The 22936-nt window shown below is 42.1% G+C and overlaps 1 protein-coding gene across 1 annotated transcript in view; it reads left to right on the forward strand.

Moving 5' to 3' along the window:
• LOC311252955 (uncharacterized protein) overlaps positions 1-22936 on the forward strand; it is a 290895-nt gene that overhangs the window by 99425 nt on the left and 168534 nt on the right. The gene's annotated exons all lie outside the window — the stretch shown is intronic.

Genomic DNA, 22936 nt, shown 5'->3' on the forward strand with positions numbered 1-22936 from the left:
TAGAGTATAGAAACTGTTAGCTAGGTGTAGAGTGGCAACATTGTTAGCTAGGTGTGGAGTAGAGAAACTGTTAGCTAGGTGTAGAGCAGAGGCACTGTTAGCTAGGTGTAGAGCAGAAGCACTGTTAGCTAGGTGTAGAGCAGAGACACTGTTAGCGTGGTGTAGAGCAGAGGCACTATTAGCTAGGTGTAGAGTGACAACATTGTTAGCTAGGTGTGGAGTATAGAAACTGTTAGCTAGGTGTAGAGCAGAGGCACTGTTAGCTAGGTGTAGAGTGGCAACATTGTTAGCTAGGTGTGGAGTAGAGAAACTGTTAGCTAGGTGTAGAGCAGAGGCACTGTTAGCTAGGTGTAGAGCAGAAGCACTGTTAGCTAGGTGTAGAGTGACAACATTGTTAGCTAGGTGTAGAGTATAGAAACTGTTAGCTAGGTGTAGAGTGGCAACATTGTTAGCTAGGTGTGGAGTAGAGAAACTGTTAGCTAGGTGTAGAGCAGAGGCACTGTTAGCTAGGTGTAGAGCAGAAGCACTGTTAGCTAGGTGTAGAGTGGCAACATTGTTAGCTAGGTGTAGAGTAGAGAAACTGTTAGCTAGGTGTAGAGCAGAAGCACTGTTAGCTAGGTGTAGAGTAGAAACACTGTTAGCTAGGTGTAGCGCAGAGGCACTGTTAGCTAGGTGAAGAGTGGCAACATTGTTAGCTAGGTGTAGAGTAGAGAAACTGTTAGCTAGGTGTAGAGCAGAGACACTGTTAGCTAGGTGTAGCGCAGAGGCACTGTTAGCTAGGTATAGAGTGGCAACATTGTTAGCTAGGTGTAGAGTAGAGAAACTGTTAGCTAGGTGTAGAGTAGAAACACTGTTAGCTAGGTGTAGCGTGGCAACATTGTTAGCTAGGTGTAGAGTATAGAAACTGTTAGCTAGGTGTAGCGTGGCAACATTGTTAGCTAGGTGTAGAGTAGAGAAACTGTTAGCTAGGTGTAGTGCAGAAGCACTGTTAGCTAGGTGTAGAGTAGAAACACTGTTAGCTAGGTGTAGAGCAGAGGCACTGTTAGCTAGGTGGAGAGTGGCAACATTGTTAGCTAGGTATAGAGCAGAGGCACTGTTAGCTAGGTGTAGAGTGGCAACATTGTTAGCAAGGTGTAGAGCAGAGAAACTGTTAGCTAGGTGTAGAGTGGCATTTCTGTTAGCTAGGTGGAGAGCAGAGGCACTGTTAGCTAGGTGTGTCATATACGGCAGTATAATTGTGCTTGCGCATATACTAGGTGTTATACGGTAACCTGACGGGGTGTCCGCCAGGAGGTGAGTTTTGTATATATACCTGTGTGTTGACCGGTGTTCAATAAAGCTACAGCGAAACTGGAGAAGCGTCCTTCACAATCATCTGCTATCCAATAACACTGATAAGGAGAAAGTGACAGTAACATCCTCGCCACGCCCCTCACTGACCACAGAGCGATCCATATAAGCATCCAGTTTAGTGGATCTAATACAATCCGTAGATCTGCTACTGGATTTTTGATTTGATTTGATTTTTATTTATTTAAGTGTCATGCACATCTTTTTGTGCCCAGCCCGCATTGGGGCAAAGATAGCTTTGGCGTGTCATTTTGGAGGAGAGCGAAAGAAAATTACCAAACAAAACAAACAAAGAAGAAGAAAACAAAAGAAAACAAAGCAGAAACAAACAAACAGAGCACAACAGATCAGGAATAAACAAACAAGCTTCCAGAATATAGAACAGCAAGCAGCAAACGTGGGATTTACGTGGGATATAAAACACCCTGTCTTAATTTCCAAGCTCCATCAATGACTCTAGCTAGAGCATAAATGTCCTCGTTAAAAAGCCAACACAACATATCATATTCAGACGTCCAGAATAAGTCTGGGTTCTTCATCTGGGCTTTCTCATACAGGGAATGTCTCACTTTATCATACAGAGGACAGTGGAAGAGAAAATGCAACTCGTCTTCAACAGTGCCAAGGTCACACAGAACACACAAGCGCTGCTCTTCTGTACCCTTGAACCTTCCTACTTCAACTGCCAAGGGCAAAGTGCCACATCTCAGTTGTGCGCAGAGGGACCTCTGTCTCCTCCCCAAGTCTAACATTAAATATGACTCCGTACAATAATTGTCTTTGATTTGAACATAGTTTCTAAGTTTAGGTTTGCTCCAGATCTCCTCCTTCCATTGTTTCTCATAGAGATTAACTAACTTTTGTTTAACTTTATTTACATTGCATTGCAAATTATTGGCGAAGACATAATACAACCCAGGGAGAGAGAATACTGCAGATGCATCTCTGGACCAGGGAAAATTGTTGGCTCTGTCCCAGTTAAATATCTTTTTGGTCAGCCTTTCATCTGACATCTGAACTAATCTATTCCAGAGCCAAACTATTTCACACCTCTGCATTACCAGACGTGGTACCCAGCCGGTGTCCCCCTCTACAGCACATTTGGCAGTGAATTTATGAACACCAAGGTAACATCTCAGGGCTCTGCTCTGGATAGCATTACTCTCAGGTGACTCCCCAAATCCCCATACTCCAGCCGCATAAAGTAAAACTGAGCCTACCATTGACTCAAAAAGCTTGGAAAAGGTTAAGAAACCAAGCTCGGGACACATTTTAATTTTATTCATTATTGACCCTAACGCTCTTCCAGCTGACTCTGCCAGTATTTTCCTTCCCTCTGAGTTGTTCATATATTCATTAAAAACAAAACCAAGATACTTATAAGAAGAAGTAAACAACAGGGGCGTTGACCCAAACTGAAATATATGGCTACTTTGCTGCACATAATTATTTCTGAAATGCATAATTTGTGTTTTTTCATTATTAATAGTGAGTCGCCACTTAGTACACCATAAACTCATAATATTTCTGTAAATTAATTTCCCCCTCGGCAATCAGCAGAATATCGTCAGCATATAACAAAATACTTAAATTTAATTCACCAACACTTATACCAAGCTTAGCTTGTTTGATTTCTTGTGCCAAGTCATTTATATAAAAAGCAAATAAGGTTGGGGAAAGGACATCTCCCTGCTTAACTCCAAAAGGAGTAGGGAACCATTCAGTCCTAAGATTATTTAGCTGAACACAAGCAACTGGATCTTTATATAGGGACTTTATCGCATTATAGAATTTACCCCCAACACCAGCAGAAATTAATTTATATTCCAAAAGGTCTCTGTTTATCCAATCAAAGGCTTTCTTAAAATCAACAAAACAAGCAAAAGTCTCTTTATGCTCTTGTAATCTTGCTCTCACAATAGAGGATAAAACATAAATATGGTCGATACATGCCCTATTCTCCCTAAAACCATTTTGTTCATCCACCATCACACCCCTAGACTCCAAAAAATTATTTAGTCTATTGTTCAGAACACCTGAATATAATTTATACACTGTACTTATCAGGCTGATGCCTCTGTAATTTAAAGGGACTCGGGGATCAGCCTTTACAGATTTGGGAATAGGTTTGATGATAGATTTATTCCAAACTGATGGAATAATGCCTTCCTGAAAACATTTCTGGAATAAACCATGTAAGAGCCATAACATATTGGGAGATTTAAGAGCCTCATTAGGGTCATCAACTCCAACAGCTTTATTTAATTTAGCTTTATTGATAACTTTCTGCACCTCCTCTAAAGTAATGTCATTATTCAATATATGATCAGAGCAATACGCTACATTATTCATATTCTCCAACTCACATTTCAATCTACACACTTCATTTAAAAAATGGTCATTTAACGGTGTGAGATTATTGCCTGCATATAGATTACAGTAATCCCTTTCCCATTGCTTGAGTATTAAACCAATTTCAAAAGAAGATTCACCATCATCCTTTAAAATTTCAAGTGGAATGCATGTACTCTTTTGAGGTCCAAGTTTATTTATTTCTTTCCAAAATTGCTGTGAGTTTCTGCTTTGTAATTGCTCTACGCGCAAAGCCTGCCCTCTTCTGAAGCATCTTTTGTAATACCTCAGCTTTCTATCAAAATTAAATCAACACATTTTAAATTCATCTCTCAAAATCCTTTTCCTATATTCCTCCTTACATTTAAGAAACAGTTTTTCAGGTGAACGCAATTTTTTCCGTAATTCATTTAGCTCAGTATTCCAATATGGATGCTTCGTTCTCAGACACTTCCTCTGGCCTTGTTTTTTAGATGTTCCACTCTTATCCATCTCCTTGTACAGCAGATCACAGAAACGATCATAGCACAGGTTAACATTATCTTGTTTTTCCCGGTCCACTTCCAGACAATGTAAAATTTCAAGGAGAGCCTTACAACACATCTCAGGAGATAAAAAATTCACAGGGGAATTTCTGTTTCGTCTCTTAGCCTTCAACTCAGAATGCGCACTTTGAGGATTATTAATTGGGCTCCCCGTTTGAAATCGTAAACACAAAGTAGAATGATCTGGCAGTCTACTGCGCCCATCAATCAGGCTAAGAGCTTGCTGTCCAGCCATCGCAACAAGGTCGGAGGGAGTATAAACATTAAATTCAATACATGTATTTATGTCAACATGTGGTATCACAATATAATCCACTACAGCCTTTCCTCTGACAGAAACAGAAGTAAAATTATCATTCTCAGGGTTTAACCTCCCGTTAAGCACACAGCATTTTAAAGTCTTTCAAAAAATCATGAAAACTCCCCCATGACTGTTCACACCTGTGTCCAAATTCACTCTCGGCGGAATATCATCTTCTTCCACACAGTCTCTCAGGTCTGCGGTGCGACTATTAAAGTCACCGCAGACATAAACAGAATCTACCTCGGATGAATAAATCAAGGCTATAAGGTGACTGAAAAATAGATCAGCATTTCGGCCCCATATTGACATTTCTGGTGATAAATAGCAAGAAAGTATAATGAAAGCATAGTCTGACAGACGATGCTTAAAACATAAACAAAAAATTCCATCATACGATTTATCTGCTATGTTAACTTCAAACTGGTCAAAGATGGTGTTCTTAACAAAAAAGCCAACACCACCGGAGGCTTTCGCCGCTTTCCTACGGGCGGTGCGGTTTTGACCAAACCATACAAAATCCATCCATTTCGGGTACATGGCAAGATAAATGGGTCTCGTTCAGACAAATAATATCTGGATCGAGACAACGGAGCAGTACTTTCCTAAGTTCACAGTTATGTTGAGTCCATCCATTCACATTGCATTGAACTAAACGATATTGTTCATTTGCAGGCTGGGCATGTTTACCTCAGACCACACTGAAGACCCTCACCTAGCAGATCTTTTACCTCAGCCATCAGATCTTCATTTTCCACCTGTGGTAGCCCCACGATGATTAGTGAGAAGTCCGGGTCAAACGTGGATTTTCTCTGCGTGACTTTGTCAGCTATTTTCTGCTCAATCGTTTCCATTCTGGAGCTGAGAATCCCCACTTCCAGGTCCAGATTAAGACTCATTTCCTTGACCGTTTTCTCCAGATCTCTTTTCATCGCGGCTTGATTCTCAGTGATTAGTTTCTCAAGCACCCCGCGCAGTGTCAGTTTTGCTGGTGACGTGTTTTTCCAGCCCACACTTTATGCGGTCCACCTTCGCATTGTGTAAATGAGAGGCTTTAACTTAAAGTGTAACTAAACCCCCAGGTTTTGGCTGAGGTGCATCTGGGCCGGAAATTCAAAAAATGCCTTGATTGTGGGCGGGGCTCCAGGAGCCGTTAAGACACGCCCAGTCACTCTGTGCAGCCTCCAACAGAGCACAGAGGGGCGGGGCCAACAGTGGTGGCTCGTGATGTAAGCTGCCTCCAAAACTCATCGGCCTCCATCTCAGCCAATAGCAAAATTCGATTGTAATAGCCGGGTTTCAACCCATAGAGGGCAGTCACAACCAAATTGAAATACTTTGACTAAACTGTCAAGAGTTGGACCAGAACACATCAACAACACTACTTCATACCCAAATACATTTGTTTTCAGCAGAAAAAAGTGGTTTGGGGGTTTAGTTACACTTTAAAGCACTTTGTAGAAGGAAATCACCAAATATTAATAAAAAAATGTTTTAATTAACAGAGTACTTTTTTTCATTTCACATGTACAACAGCCTGGATTTCTATTGTACCAATAGCTTTTGTCACAATAGTCAAGTAGCCTACGCACTGTACGTACTGTATGTTGTGTGAACAAACATAAACGCTGTACTGCTCCGGAGTACGTGACGAGGACGTCATGATCCCGGCTCCAGCGCATTGCATTGTGGGAAACAGTAGGCAGAGTAGACTGGTCAGATGCATACTGGAAATATTTTCCGAATCAGTACGACATCCGGGAACTTTTCGCATACTGCAGATTTTGCTTTTGTTTGCATACTACATACTACATTTTGGCCAAATCAATATGTACTGGCAGTATGGTATGCGGTTTCGAATACAGCCTGGGTTTGCTCTCACCTGCTGCTTTCAGTCCTTTAAAGGTAAGATATGATTTAACTTTACAATAACATTCAGCTAACGAGCTAACATTCTGACCAGAGTGAAGAAACAACAGTGTTGACGTCCTGTCAAAGACGTCTCTGTCTCTGTCCGTCCTGTCTCCTAACAGCACTCTGTAGCTCAGAGGTGACAGTCTGACATCCTGTAGTTTCAGCTGTAAAAGCAGCCAGTTCACTACTGAGTCTAACAAGTCAACAAAATAAACTCATTAAATGTCAAGAAAGGAAATGTTCTTTATTCTAGACTTTTACACTCTCATTAAACACACAAGTCATCAGATTTCACACATGACTCATGTTTAACAGTCATCTGACTTCCTGACTGTAACTTCCTCTTTAAAGTTTGGTTTCAGTTCCTGTGAACGTCGTGGCGCAGACAGTTGTGTCCGTGTGAACCTCCAGCTGAAGGTAATGTAACACATTTAAAATGTTTGACTCGTTAACACAATATGTCATTAGCTTAGCGAAACAAGAAACAGCAACAATCTGCCGCTCCATTGTTCACAGCTGTGAGTTCAAACAGCCGCCATTACAAACATCATCCTCCATGTTGAGAGGAAAACGGTGCAGGAAGAGCAGAGGTGGAGTTAGTTGGTCGTCAGTAGTTGATGTGGAGACAGCAGGAAGCAGCATTCAGAGGACGGTGAGCAGATGAAAGCTTTTATTTTGTAATGAAAGAATAAAAATGTAAGTGTGTCACTAAAGCTGTCAGAGCTGTGAACACTCCTCCAACAGGAAGTGTCGCCTCTTTCTGTCACTGTCCACTGAAATGTGATCAATAATCAGATCAGACACATTTACTTTACATCAGTCTGTTCTACATCAGCTGACACAGTGTTTGCAGTGCAGCTGCAGGATTTTACAAGATCCATTAGTTTAATACGAGTTTTTACTTGTATTTTCTTTCTTCATGAAAATCCAAGAAACTAGTGAAGAAACAACAGTGTTGTTTTCGAGTCTTTGAGTCAAAAACAACCAAAGTTAAAACTGAACTGGTGCCAACAAACCAAGTCGACCTGTTTGTTCAGATGAAGGTTTGTTAACTTGTCGTCAGTTTGTCAGTGAAAACCAGTTTTCAGTCTCGGCTCTGATGCAGCATGTAATCTGTAATGTTACTAAAGTTATCAAACAGATGTAGTTGAGTAAAAAGTAAAATATTTGCCTCCAAAATGTGGAAGAATAAAGTTGCAGTGCAGAACAGACGGATCAGGAGCTGCAGTGTCCGGCTTAGCAGGATTGACTGACGAGAGAGAAGCTGCAGGCTGGAACATGAACTAATGTTTACTGCTCAGTGTCACGGTGCTTTCTCCTCTTCTGGTGACCAGAAGGATCCTGATGAGATGAGAGGACGAAGCACAACCTGCCATCAAAGCTTTAAACAATTACACCTGCATTCACACGAGGGGAAGACGTGTTGCATCATTTCTGGGGCCCAACGCAACTTAAATAGTCAGAATGAGTTGTTATAGGATCATTGTGGGAGTGTAGCCGGTGAAATAAGAGTAGAAGTGGAGTTAGTTGGTCAGTATGTGAACACAGAGTGGTTGTCACTGTGTAGCTCCACTTACTGATGACTGAAGGCAGCTTTTCCTGCCTGAATGTGCTGATGTGACTTATAATATGTTGGTGTCCAGGTTCTTGTTCATAATGATCAGATACATGTTATCCTGGAGGTTCACATGAGTCCAAACACAGGAATGTGGCCCACCATTTACTATGACGTCATCATATAGCCTGAGCCCTCAGCACCAGCTGCATGAAGTGGAAACACGTGACTGAAGTACCTCAGGATTGTAGTTCCGTGTAGTACTCGAGTAAATGTACTTTCCTCCACTGTTACTGGTGTTTCTAGAACAGTGAGTCCAGTCGTGTCTCGCTGGTTAAACTGGTGTTCAGAGCAGACGACTCACTTCCGGTCTGATGGCTCCATGACACCATCTAGTGGACTGACAGTAGAAGTGCAGCATTCATGTGACACTGATATGAAGCAGCCAATCAGTGGAGGAGCAGCTGATGTTCTGACAGGAGACATGATGGAAAGGCTGATTTCAGTTGATGTGCAGATGAATGATTTGTGTTTCCTCTCCAGATGAAAGTGTGTGTGAGTTGAGCAGCATGAATCAGTGTGAGGACAGAGAGGAGGGAGGCCCTCCCTCTAAAACCCCTGGACCTGGACCTGGACCTGGACCTGGTGCTGGAGCTGGACCTGAGCCCAGCTGTGTGTCCTTCAAGAGTGACCGGTCAAAGCATGAGATCATTGATTTTAAAGGACAACAACCTCCTGCTGTAAAGAGGTGAGCTGTTAATAACATGAATATGTGACTGATTCGTGCTTTAACTGTGGAGAAAGATGTTTTTTGAAACCTGATGTTTATTTTCAGCTTCGTTCTTCTTCACTTAAATTTATATTGTCACTTTAGAAAGCGGCCCAACAGAACCAGTCTTCAACTCTTCATTTCACTGTATTGAATTAGTTTGGTCCAATATTCTCTGAGGTTTATTCCTCATGTTCTCCACTATTTTATGGACACAAGCTTCTGTGTCTGAAGACTAGAAAGTAAATTAACATCTCTGGTGGTCTTCTTCTCTGTCCAACAGGAGACCAGCCTCTACTGGACCTGAACCTGGAACTGGACCTGAACCCAGCTGTGTGTCCTTCAAGAGTGACTGGTCAAAGGATATTATAACTGATTTTAAACAACAGCGTTCATCAGACAGACAGTAAGTTGTCCTCATGTTGCTTTCTGTTGATGTTTGTCCTCATTAAATCCAGAACATATTGATCACACTATGAAGAAAATGGGTAAAAGTATTGCAGTGATAAGAAAATTTTCCAAGTATGTTGAATCAGATACTCTGAATCAAGTAATCAAGGCTCTAGTGTTGTCCCATCTGGATTACTGCCCGATTATCTGGTCATCTGCAGCCACCAAAGATATTAGAAAACTTCAAATTGCACAGAACAAAGCAGCTAGGATTGCTCTCAGTTGTTCACTGCATGCAAATATCTTAAAAATGCATCGGAATTTATTCTTCTGGTTGAAGACAGACTAAAATTAAGTCTCCTAACTTTCATGAGGAATTTGATTAACAGTAAAAAAAAACACAATATTTCTCAGATCAGATAGTGTTCACCAGAAATGTCAATAAATATGCAACCAGACAATCAAGATATGATAATTTACTGGCACCTAAACCAAGAACAAACTTTTTCAAACATACTGTAATATACAGAGCCATTATAGGATGGAATACATTACCTAATAATATCAAACATATTAACTCAAAACACATTTTTAAAAAGGTCGTAAAAGACTATTTAAATAAATTGAAAATTCAATGAGTAAGAAATACATAATGTATTATAATTTATTATAGGAATTTATTTGTGGGTTGAACTGTTGTGGTACTGTAATGTGACGTATGATGTATTCTTTGTATCTAATAATATATTTTAGACGGACTGTTTGCTGTTTGTGTATATGATGACGAGTTGTTACTAGGGATGGGCATTTCGAGTAATTTTCTAACCGAGTACCCGAACCTGGTCCTAATCGAGTAACCGAATAATAAAATATATGACTCATAAATGCGCTCTGTCCATCAGACAGCGCATTGCTGACACACAGCGTCGTCAGACAAAATATCAGGTGGTTAATAGAGTAGATTGGAGTTTAAGATGCACATATGAGTTTATGACTGGGAAAAAAAAAAGTTCCCCCTCTGGACGGAGCGCATTTATACCCCGGGATTTTTTTTTATTTTTTCAGTAATTAGCGGTGCTTATGCTCTCGTGTTTCTTGAACCTTAAGTGGTTTCGCATCAGTGCAAATCCCTAGTTGTTACACTGATCTGTAACAGCGATGAATGTCAGTATGTACTATGTTCTTTTAAAATTGCATTGTGGACCCCAGGAAGAGTCAGTCGGAGCCGTTGTCCTGATGGTCTTCATGTCCTCAGAGTGATGATGGAGGTCAGAGCAGGATCAGTATTAAAGGACAGGTTCACAGTTTTTCATGTCTGTCCCTCAACAACTCTGACGACAGTGTTCCTCCTGTGTACAAACAGCAGTGACTCACCTCCTGCTGAGATCTGACCTGCTGCTGAGGAGAGGAGAGGCTGTGTGTTATATCTAACGTTACAAGGGCCCGACCCATCCGGACTTCATGGGGCCGGTACCGAAACCCATATTAAGGAGTAGAAAACTCTGATTACTGATATATCAGCTGATTAAATGTTTTTAATTTTTCAAAGAATATATAAAAACAAATAACTTCTTTTCTGATCTGTTAAATAAAGTTCAAACACTTGAGACAAAGATATGAACTGAAGGCAGAACATTTTACTGTTTTACCATATTTATTAAATATGCAAAAATAAATAAAAGGTGTTACAAATACGTCTAAAGTTACATGGAGCCTTTTGAAACTCAGACGTTCAGTATTTCTTCTTACTGCAAGACATGTCTACATGAATATAGCTTATATTTACAAATGATGAATTTATTATTATCTTTATATTTAGGTAATAGGTCGCTGTATAAGCAACATAATAAGTGAAGTCACTGGCAAAACATTATTTGAAATGCCCATCCTCCCGAGGGCTTCGGCCCTTTGCCTCAGCTTCCTTGTTGCCCCCTGGACCTGCTTTGCTCTCCAGACATGGTTTGCCCTTCGGCTCTGTCTCCTGGTCGCTCAATGCCCACCCCCGGTGCCTTTCACCCAAAAATCCCCAGTTGCCGGTTTTCTGTCTTCTAGTTTCTCCTCACAGGGTGTTGGGGTTTCTCAGTAATTCAGAAATACAGCAGATTTGTTTTGCAATGCAATACGCTTCTGTAGGTTCCAGTGTGGCCGTTGTGTCGATAATCAACCAAAAGAGACACACGAAAAAGTCGATAAGTAACTTTCGGGTCACACAAATCAGACAAATTAAATATCAATATCAAGTTTGGTCCAGGCCCCGTTTTTTCATGTCCTGTTTTTGATCTGAGAATAAAATCAAAGGTACAAAAACAAAACGTTATTTGTTTTTTGGTATCAGATTCATGAAAGAACAATGAAATATCATTGTTTTAATAGTTTTGACTCACCGATTTGCACTGGACAGTTAGCATCCAACTAGCTTGTGTTAGCTGTGTGTTGCTGTCCACAGTATTTTAGGGGTCAAGAGCTGGAGGGACTAAACAAGACAAGCTGCTGAACCAACCCAGTAAACTGACTGACTGTTGATTCACAGTGGGATCAGCAGCACGACCAACACTTTGATGTCAGGGGAAACCATCTGATTCAATGATGTCATCAACACTTTAACTCAAAGGACCTTCAGCTTGTGTTTGTCTCTGAGTGGACAGACATAATGTGGCTGATTCTTCATGATTCCTCCACAGAGTCGACCAGGACAGCTCAGAGGTTCCCAGAGGTCCGTCTGCCCAGCAGCATCAAACACACCTGGACTCCATATTTATGGTCTGTACATGAACAACAACTACTTTTACATCCAATCTGTTCACAATAATCTCCATGCTGCACTTTACAGACCAGTGGTGAATCTGTCCAACATGGATCTGATGTTTGGCTCCATGATGTTAAATGTTCTCATTCACATAATATTCTGTTCCAGCTGCTGGAGGAGAACATTGTCACTTTTGTGAAGAACGAGCTGAAGAAGGTCCAGAAGGTTCTGAGTTCAGATTACCCAGAATGCTTAGAGAGTCAGAGGGAGGATGAGGAGGTGCTGGATGGTGAGGATGAAGAGCAGAGGAGGAGCAGCAGAGAGGCATTTCTGAAGATCACACTTCACTTCCTGAGGAGAATGAAGCAGGAGGAGCTGGCTGACTGTCTGCAGAGCAGTAAGAGGATTTCTCTAAAGATTTAACATGATGGATCAATGAGACGTTTACTGAAGTCTGATGATGATGATGATGGAAAATCTGTTTATATATGCAATCTTTAGTGGAAGGAAATTGTCTTATTGTCTTTATAAATAACTTAATGATCTTGTTTGTTGTGTATTTATTCAGGAAGTTATTCAGGAGTTTGTCAGCGTAAACTTAAATCTAACCTTCAGAAGAAGTTCCAGTGTGTGTTTGAGGGGATCGCTAAAGCAGGAAACTCGACCCTTCTGAATCAGATCTACACAGAGCTCTACATCACAGAGGGAGGGACTGCAGGGGTCAATGATGAACATGAGGTCAGACAGATTGAAGCAGCATCCAGGAAACCAGACAGACCAGAAACAACAGTCAGACAAGAAGACATCTTTAAAGCCTCACCTGGAAGAGATGAACCAATCAGAACAGTGATGACAAAGGGAGTGGCTGGCATCGGCAAAACAGTCTTAACACAGAAGTTCACTCTGGACTGGGCTGAAGACAAAGCCAACCAGGACATACAGTTCACATTTCCATTCACTTTCAGAGAGCTGAATGTGCTGAAAGAGAAAAAGTTCAGCTTGGTGGAGCTTGTTCATCACTTCTTCACTGAAACCAGAGAAATCTGCAGCTTTGAAGAGTTCCAGGTTGTGTTCATCTTTGACGGTCTGGATGAGTGTCGACTTCCTCTGGACTTCCACAACACTGAGATCCTGACTGATGTTACAGAGTCCACCTCAGTGGATGTGCTGCTGACAAACCTCATCAGGGGGAAACTGCTTCCCTCTGCTCGCCTCTGGATAACCACACGACCTGCAGCAGCCAATCAGATCCCTCCTGAGTGTGTTGACATGGTGACAGAGGTCAGAGGGTTCACCGACCCACAGAAGGAGGAGTACTTCAGGAAGAGATTCAGAGATGAGGAGCAGGCCAGCAGAATCATCTCCCACATCAAGACATCACGAAGCCTCCACATCATGTGCCACATCCCAGTCTTCTGCTGGATCACTGCTACAGTTCTGGAGGATGTGTTGAAGACCAGAGAGGGAGGAGAGCTGCCCAAGACCCTGACTGAGATGTACATCCACTTCCTGGTGGTTCAGTCCAAAGTGAAGAAGGTCAAGTATGATGGAGGAGCTGAGACAGATCCACACTGGACTCCAGAGAGCAGGAAGATGATTGAGTCTCTGGGAAAACTGGCTTATGATCAGCTTCAGAGCGGCAACCTGATCTTCTATGAATCAGACCTGACAAAGTGTGGCATCGATGTCAGAGCAGCCTCAGTGTACTCAGGAGTGTTCACACAGATCTTTAAAGAGGAGAGTGGACTGTACCAGGACAAGGTGTTCTGCTTCGTCCATCTGAGTGTTCAGGAGTTTCTGGCTGCTCTTCATGGCCATCTGACATTCATCAACAACGCAGACCATCAATCTGCAGAGACACGTTTCTACCAGAGTGCTGTGGACCAGGCCTTACAGAGTCCAAATGGACACCTGGACTTGTTCCTCCGCTTCCTCCTGGGTCTTTCACTGCAGACCAATCAGACTCTCCTCCGAGGTCTGCAGACACAGACAGGAAGTGGCTCACAGAGCAACCACGAAACAGTCGGTTACATCAAGAAGAAGTTCGAAGAGACTCTGCCTGCAGAAAGAAGCATCAATCTGTTCCACTGTCTGAATGAACTGAACGATCGTTCTCTAGTGGAGGAGATCCAGCAGTACCTGAGATCAGGAAGTCTCTCCACAGATAAGCTGTCTCCTGCTCAGTGGTCAGCTCTGGTCTTCATCTTACTGTCATCAGAAGAAGATCTGGACGTGTTTGACCTGAAGAAATACTCTGCTTCAGAGGAGGCTCTTCTGAGGCTGCTGCCAGTGGTCAAAGCCTCCAACAAAGCTCTGTAAGTGTGGAGAAGTTTCTTCAGAATGCAGTAAATGTGCTGTTATTGACCCAAATAGAAATAATTTTCTTGTTCTGCTCATTATTCTTTATCCAGACTGAGTGGCTGTAACCTCTCAGAGAGAAGCTGTGAAGCTCTGTCCTCAGTTCTCAGCTCCCAGTCCTCTAGTCTGAGAGAGCTGGACCTGAGTAACAACAACCTGCAGGATTCAGGAGTGAAGCTACTTTCTGCTGAACTGAAGAGTCCACACTGTGTCCTTGAAACTCTCAGGTCAGGATTCATTATTTTATTTCATTATTTCATGTAACTTTACAATTGGAGCAGGTCTTGATCATACTCAGCCAGACAGGGTCCGCTATATATATATGGAAGAGGAAAAGAGGAAAAGTCAGAGGATCACCCAAAGAATTACATTTCATCCGAAGGGGATCATGAATGCATTTTATATAAAATGTGGGTCTGTCAGTCTATTCTGCACTTTGGTCCCAATTTACTAATCTCAACAACCATTGGATGGATTGTCATGAGGTTTGGTTCAGACATTCATGCTCCCCTCAGGATGAACTGTAATTACTTTGGTGATCCTCCATCATCAGGTCATCATTTTAATCTGTACAATATGTTGGTTCATGACCAAATATTTGCAAAACTAATGGCATTTCCATTAGCTTCAGTTATACTCTGTGTTCAGTGCTGATCAGTAAATTAGTGAAAACTAAGATGATGAATATAATAAACGTTAAACCCTTAAACACAGATGTGCACTGAATCATCAGGACCCTCAGCTGATCTGTGATGTGTGTTGTTTTGTGTGTCTGCAGGCTGTCAGGCTGTCTGATCACAGAGGAAGGCTGTACTTCTCTGGCCTCAGCTCTGGACTCCAACCCCTCCCATCTGAGAGAGCTGGACCTGAGCTACAATCATCCAGGAGACTCAGGAGTGAAGCTGCTGTCTGCTCGACTGGAGGATCCAGGCTGGAGACTGGGCACTCTCAGGTATGAAGAGTCCTGCTGCAGCCACAGACAGTCAGTGTGAGACTCTGTATCTCCACTGTAGATGGTTCAGTGTCGGGAGGTCTGCTTCGTTTACTCCACCTCCAGTTGTTCAGTTCAGTTCAGGAGAAAAGGCAGCATGGCACGAAGCCAAGAGTTACAAGTGAAGAGAGGAAGATGAGAAGAAGAGAAGAAGAGATGAAGATCAGCGACCAGGAGAGTCTTGGCACAAACACTAAAGTTACACCTCTTTTTTCAGACTAGTTTGGTGCCTTTTCAAAATGTGCCTGTTTGATTTGTTGGCCTCTGGTTTTGCTGCTTGACGAACCGTCATCCAAACTCCTTCACACTCCACACTGATTGCAGAGGGTTATCAAAACATGAACACTAAATCTAATTTCCACCACGTCACTGCTGTGTTATGATATTAATAATAACAATAGACCCTCTGTGTCAGACGTCTGATCAGAAAATACTGAACCTCAAATTCAAAAGATTTCTGTGACACATAAATGAACTTAATCACTGAATGTCATAGAAACTCTTTCCCTGAACTGGAGAATCAGTGTTTCTGCCAAAGTGCTTGACTTTGAACTTAAAATGGTTCTGACATGGATCTTTATCAACACTGGAGTAACTGCATCCTAGATCATCACTGACAGTGTGTCTGTGCCTCAGTGTGAAACATTTACAGACTGTAACAACTGTCTGTGGCGTCAGTTTAAAGTGAACAGAAGATATAAAACAGTCCAATAACAACGTTAGATGACACAAGGTGGAACATTCCCGTCACATCACCATAACAGCAGCAGTGCATAGATGAATTTAAGATGGGTCAGTGGTGCCGTCTTGGCTCCTGTCATGAGGAAACTGCTGCTCCAGCTGAGTTTGGGCTGTTTTGGGTAGTTCTCATTATAACAGCCTGCAGGGGCAGGAAAGCTTCGGTGTTTTGCACCGTCAGCAAAATCAAATGACAAAAGAAAAGAAAACATTCAGTGATCAATCATCTGCTCCATTGATTAACATGATATGTGACCTGTGCAGAGCTGCAGCTCTCTACAGTAGCTGGTGGACCTCTGGTTTAATGCTGTTGTAATGTACTTCAGCCCGGCTCGTAGCTGCTGACTCAGCTTCACTTTCAGCTGTTCTGGACTCGTGTTCAGGTTCTGCTGGTGGAAATCCAGTGTTTCCTGATTTAGCTGCTTCAAAATAAAAGCTTTCAAATAACTAACGGGGGGTGGGGGGGACAAATAAAAAACAAAGATCTGAAAAAGAACAGGATGGATCACCGTGCTTCTACAGTTTGATCCTTTTTTAATGTCAGTGTGACGGTCCTGGTCCTGTCGTTTTTATGTATTCAGTCCATTTCTCCCACTTCCGGCAGCATTGATCCTCTTGAGTCCTTATTTTATAAGTCAGTTGTTCCATAATATGTATTTCGTCCATAACTTCCATCCAGTCTTCCTGTGACGGGGTCTGTCTTGTACCATTTTCTTGTAATTGCCTTTTTACAGGCTACTCACATAATTTTCAATATGTATCTATCATCTTTCAACACAACGTTTCCCGTAATGACGCCAAGATATAATAATGTACAAGACTTGGATACACCATAACCCAAAACTCTGCCCATAACTAAATGAACATCTTCCCAAAATTTTGCGATCTTAGGCCAGAACACATGTGAATGGTTCACATTTACATCTCCACAGCTTCTCCAACACGGCTGATTTTTCTAAATTCTTCCATTTGGCTACATAATCTTTGTCACACCAACAGATTACATGTCTAACTTGTGCAGCATGAAAATATCCCTGAAGGTTTGGCAGTGCCAAACCCCCCTTATCCTTTCCAATCCGTAATGTTTCAGATTGATTCTCGGTCTGTGACCATTCCATATAAACCTGGAAATGGTTTTGTCCCACAGTCTGAATTGTTTTTCGGGTATCTCAATGGGTAGTGACTGAAACAGGTAAAGAAGTCGGGGTAGAACGCTCATTTTTATGGTCTCTATTCGTGAACCGATGTCTGATGGAAGGATAGCCCACCTGTCCAAGTTGCTCTTAATTTCCTTCTCCAGTTTGACGTAATTAGCTTCATATAAATCATCAGTGTTTTGTGTTAAAGTGACCCCAAGATATTTCATTGTTGTTGCTCTCCAGTTCAGATTGTGTTTTTGTTGTATGATTTTGGATGGGGAGTAGTTGAATGTTAGGATCTGTGTTTTGGTCAATTTAAGCTTGTATCCAGAACAAAAGCCAAACATCTCTGGTTGGTTGATTAGTATGGGGATGCATGTGTCTGGGTCCTCTAAAAAACAGACCACATCATCAGCAAAAAGTCCAATGGTGTGTTCCTCTCCCCCGACCTCTACTCCTTTAAGATCTCAGGGGCTCTATGAAGACTGCACACAAGGTTGGAGAGAGACAGCAGCCATGTCTAGTAGATGGTCCTGAAGCTGTGCTGTCAGTCAGACTGCCGTTTATTCTTGTCCTTGCGGTCGGGTTTTGGTAAAGTGTTTTAATACGTCTGACAGCTTTGTCATTAAGTCCGAGTTTTTCAAGTACCTGATATAGAAAAGTCCAACTTACGCTATCAAAAGCCTTTTCTGCATCGAGGCTTATTAAGGCTGCACAGTTCTTCTTTTTTAGAATATGATTAATAACATGTAGAGTTCTCCTCATGTTGTCTTGGGCTTGTTGTCCCTTAACAAAGCAGCAGAAACACAGCGAGAACAAAAAGCAGACTGTGCAGGTGAGATTCAGAAAAGCCCGGGAAGCTTCAAACAGGAATCTGACCTCAAAAGTTCTGACGTCCAAATCCAAAAGTCCTGTAATATACAAACATGAGCACGAGCTGACATTGGATCAGACAGCAAGCGTAAGGTCGCCCACAGGAAACAGCAGCAACATCCAATAACATAAAGATGAAGTCATGAATCCAAAAAGAGGTTTGTGTGTGTCCTCACATGTTGTCGTCCTCTTTCACACACACCAACATCCTGTGGCTCTCAGTGTGTGAGGAGAGTGGCAGAGGTGAAGAGGTTCAGGAGAACAGGGAGAAGCAGGCCTGATGGACATATTGTGTTTCTGTGTATGAGTCATGTCATGTCCATGTCTGCATGCTGAAAGAGGATGTGCTGCTCTGACCCCCCTCCTCCTTTCAGGGTGGAGCCTGCTGGAGTCCGATGGTTGACACCAGGTCTGAGGAAGTGTGAGTGTGTTTTTACTTTGATTCAGCTGCACACTGTGACATCACTCAGTCACATCTGTGATGTCATCACCACACTGATGATACATTAATAACTGCAGCTGTGTTGTGTCTTTTTCTCTCCATCAGATTCCTGTGAGCTCACAGTCGACACAAACACAGTCAGCAGAGAGATCAAACTGTCTGACAACAACAGGAAGATGACACTTGTGGAGGAGGATCAGTCATATCCTGATCATCCAGAGAGGTTTGAGTCCTCCTGGCCTCAGCTGCTGTGTAGAACTGGTCTGACTGGTCGCTGTTACTGGGAGGTCGAGTGGAGAGGAGATGTTTCTATATCAGTGAGTTACAGAAGAATCAGAAGGAGAGGAGGCAGTGAAGACTGTGTGTTTGGACTGAATGATCAGTCCTGGAGTCTGAGGTGCTTTAATGGTGGTTACTATGTCTGGCACAATAACAGACACACAAACATCTCCTCCTCCTCCTCCTCTGGTAGAGTAGCAGTGTATGTGGACTGTCCTGCTGGCACTCTGTCCTTCTACAGAGTCTCCTCTGACTCACTGATCCACCTCCACACCTTCAGCACCACATTCACTGAACCTCTTTATCCTGGATTTGGGTTCTGGCCCGGTTCTGGTTCCTCAGTGTGTCTGTGTGGTGTTTAGTCTGCAGAGTCTCCTCCTGTCACAGAAACATTGTCAGTGCTGAACAGTTGAGTCTGTACAGGATCACAGTCACATCAATCTTTCAGCTTCTTGTAATAAATTCATCAGTGAACTTTGTACAAAATGATTCAAACTGATTGTAAAGATTGATGGTTTCCTCGTCATCAATGATTCTGTTCTGCACATTAAAACTGAGACATCGCTTCACTTTGTTCTGCACTTGTTGTATTTGACAGTCGTCAGCATGAAGCTGGTGACTCACAGAAGGACTTTAACAGGCAGCCGCTGTAAAGACTTTAAAACAGGCGTAACGTGCGTCTCCTTCTGGTCTGAGTCAGCAGTCGTGCAGCAGGATGTTGAATTAGCTGCTTTCATCATGTTTCTGTGTGAGTGCTACGTGTTAGCTAGCTACAGACTGCAGCTAATGTTAGCTAGCTACACACTGAATGTTAGCTAGCTACATACTGTAAACTAGGTGTAGAGCAGAGGCACTGTTAGCTAGGTGTAGAGTGGCAACATTGTTAGCTAGGTGTGGAGTAGAGAAACGGTTAGCTAGGTGTAGAGCAGAGGCACTGTTAGCTAGGTGTGGAGTAGAGAAACTGTTAGCTAGGTGAAGCGCAGAGGCACTGTTAGCTAGGTGTAGAGTGGCAACATTGTTAGCTAGGTGTAGAGTAGAGAAACTGTTAGCTAGGTGTAGAGTGGCAACATTGTTAGCTAGGTGTAGAGCAGAAGCACTGTTAGCTAGGTGTAGAGTGGCAACATTGCTAGCTAGGTGTAGAGTAGAGAAACTGTTAGCTAGGTGTAGAGTGGCAACATTGTTAGCTAGGTGTAGAGTAGAGAAAATGTTAGCTAGGTGTAGAGCAGAGGCACTGTTAGCTAGGTGTAGAGTAGAAACACTGTTAGCTAGGTGTAGCGCAGAGGCACTGTTAGGTAGGTGAAGAGTGGCAACATTGTTAGCTATGTGTAGAGTAGAGAAAATGTTAGCTAGGTGTAGAGCAGAGGCACTGTTAGCTAGGTGTAGCGCAGAGGCACTGTTAGCTAGGTGTAGAGTAGAAACACTGTTAGCTAGGTGTAGCGCAGAGGCACTGTTAGCTAGGTGTAGAGTGGCAACATTGTTAGCTAGGTGTAGAGTAGAGAAACTGTTAGCTAGGTGTAGAGTGGCAACATTGTTAGCTAGGTGAAGAGTAGAGAAACTGTTAGCTAGGTGTAGAGCAGAGGCACTGTTAGCTAGGTGTGGAGTAGAGAAACTGTTAGCTAGGTGAAGCGCAGAGGCACTGTTAGCTAGGTGTAGAGTGGCAACACTGTTAGCTAGGTGTAAATCAGAGGCACTGTTAGCTAGGTGAAGAGTGGCAACATTGTTAGCTAGGTGTAGAGTGGCAACATTGTTAGCTAGGTGTGGAGTAGAGAAACTGTTAGCTAGGTGTAGAGCAGAGGCACTGTTAGCTAGGTGTAGAGTGGCAACATTGTTAGCTAGGTGTGGAGTAGAGAAACGGTTAGCTAGGTCTAGAGCAGAGGCACTGTTAGCTAGGTGTAGCGCAGAGGCACTGTTAGCTAGGTGTAGAGCAGAGGCACTGTTAGCTAGGTGTAGAGCAGAGGCACTGTTAGCTAGGTGTAGAGCAGAGGCACTGTTAGCTAGGTGTGGAGTAGAGAAACGGTTAGCTAGGTGTAGAGCAGAGGCACTGTTAGCTAGGTGTGGAGTAGAGAAACTGTTAGCTAGGTGTAGCGCAGAGGCACTGTTAGCTAGGTGTAGAGTGGCAACACTGTTAGCTAGGTGTAAATCAGAGGCACTGTTAGCTAGGTGAAGAGTGGCAACATTGCTAGCTAGGTGTAGAGTAGAGAAACTGCTAGCTAGGTGTAGAGCAGAAGCACTGTTAGCTAGGTGTAGAGTAGAAACACTGTTAGCTAGGTGTAAATCAGAGGCACTGTTAGCTAGGTGAAGAGTGGCAACATTGTTAGCTAGGTGTGGAGTAGAGAAACTGTTAACTAGGTGTAGCGCAGAGGCACTGTTAGCTAGGTGTAGTGTGGCAACATTGTTAGCTAGGTGTAGAGTAGAGAAACTGTTAGCTAGGTGTAGAGCAGAGGCACTGTTAGCTAGGTGTTGCGCAGACGCACTGTTAGCTAGGTGTAGAGTGGCAACATTGTTAGCTAAGTGTAGAGTACAGAAACTGTTAGCTAGGTGTAGAGCAGAAGCACTGTTAGCTAGGTGTAGAGTAGAAACACTGTTAGCTAGGTGTAAATCAGAGGCACTGTTAGCTAGGTGAAGAGTGGCAACATTGTTAGCTAGGTGTAGAGTGGCAACATTGTTAGCTAGGTGTAGAGTAGAGAATCTGTTAGCTAGGTGTAGAGCAGAGGCACTGTTAGCTAGGTGTAGCGCAGAGGCACTGTTAGCTAGGTGTAGAGTAGAAACACTGTTAGCTAGGTGTAGCGCAGAGGCACTGTTAGCTAGGTGTAGAGTGGCAACAATGTTAGCTAGGTGTAGAGTAGAGAAACTGTTAGCTAGGTGTAGAGCAGAGGCACTGTTAGCTAGGTGTAGAGCAGTGTATGATCCTGACTAAGACCTTCAAACAAAACTTCAGACATGTGAACAGACAAATGTACTTTGGAGAAGAGCATAAGGATATGAATATGGTTGAATATGTTAGGGCGTTCAGCAGAACAAGCAGTCACATTAAAGACAGATCATTTTTAAAAAGAAAAAAAATCAACCCTGCTGAACCATTATTTTTACTTAGTAAATTATAAGTCTTTAGTCTGATCAGTGTAATGACAAACAGCTCAAATATCTTGGAACCTGACAGAATGCAAGAATTTTGTTTTTATTTTGATGTGTCTGTTCAGTCAAAGTCAAATAAGAACTAAACCAGTGACTAACAGTAAAACTGTGACATCCTTTGGTTTTGTCAACATGATGAATTAAATGAGTTGGAGCTGGAGAATTTGAGAAGCTGGTCACTGATTTTAACATGATTTCAATTATTTTACGCATTTTCATTTTTTATTTTTTGAAGATTACAAATGTTTTGCTTTCACTTAATATTCTATACGTTCTCATGCATGACGTCTGGTGTGGACAATAATGATGTTGACAATGATCATGAAAAAAGAAAATACTGATGTTCTACAAAGATTATTTTCAATTTCTTTTGTATTTTTTTAGTTGTTTTTTCTTTTGGGAAGTGCCGACATTTATACTGGTGAGCACAATTATGATGCTGAAAATGAAAATGATAACGATGCACTTCAGAGATCACATGCAACAAGACATCATGTTATTGTCATGTTATATTTTATCATTTTGGTTCGATGTCTTTATTTTTCTTTGTTCATATTTTACATAACTGCATAAATAACTGGTGTGCACAATAATGATGATAATGACGATGATAATGATGATTTACTACAAAGTCTATGTGGAATGAGATGTTTTGTTATAGATATGTCAGCATGGTTCATTCACAGACTTTTAACGTCAGTTAGATTTCTAAATTTTACTTGTAAAGAAGAATGTATATTTGATACCAGTCAGTGAAGTTCAAGTGCAGATTTGTATTACTTTTGGTACTTTTAAATACTTACCTTTTTTTTTTTCTTGTTTAATCATTTTAAAATGTTTTTCAAATTAAAATAATGACTGGTGTGCACAAAAATTATGATGATGTAAGTCTACGTTATACAAGGACCATGTGATGAGATAAAGTTTTGTTATATTTGTTGCTATTTACCGTTGATAGTTTTATTTCTCAACATTTTTTGTAAAACGAAACCTGAAAAGGTAAACAGAGAGTAACCACATCAGCAGAAGTTGAGAAAAGCTACTTTCGACGGGTGGAGA

The sequence above is a fragment of the Pagrus pagrus genome, assembly GCF_965226575.1.
Source record: "Pagrus pagrus genome assembly, chromosome: 24".
NCBI classification, from domain to species: Eukaryota; Metazoa; Chordata; class Actinopteri; order Spariformes; family Sparidae; genus Pagrus; species Pagrus pagrus.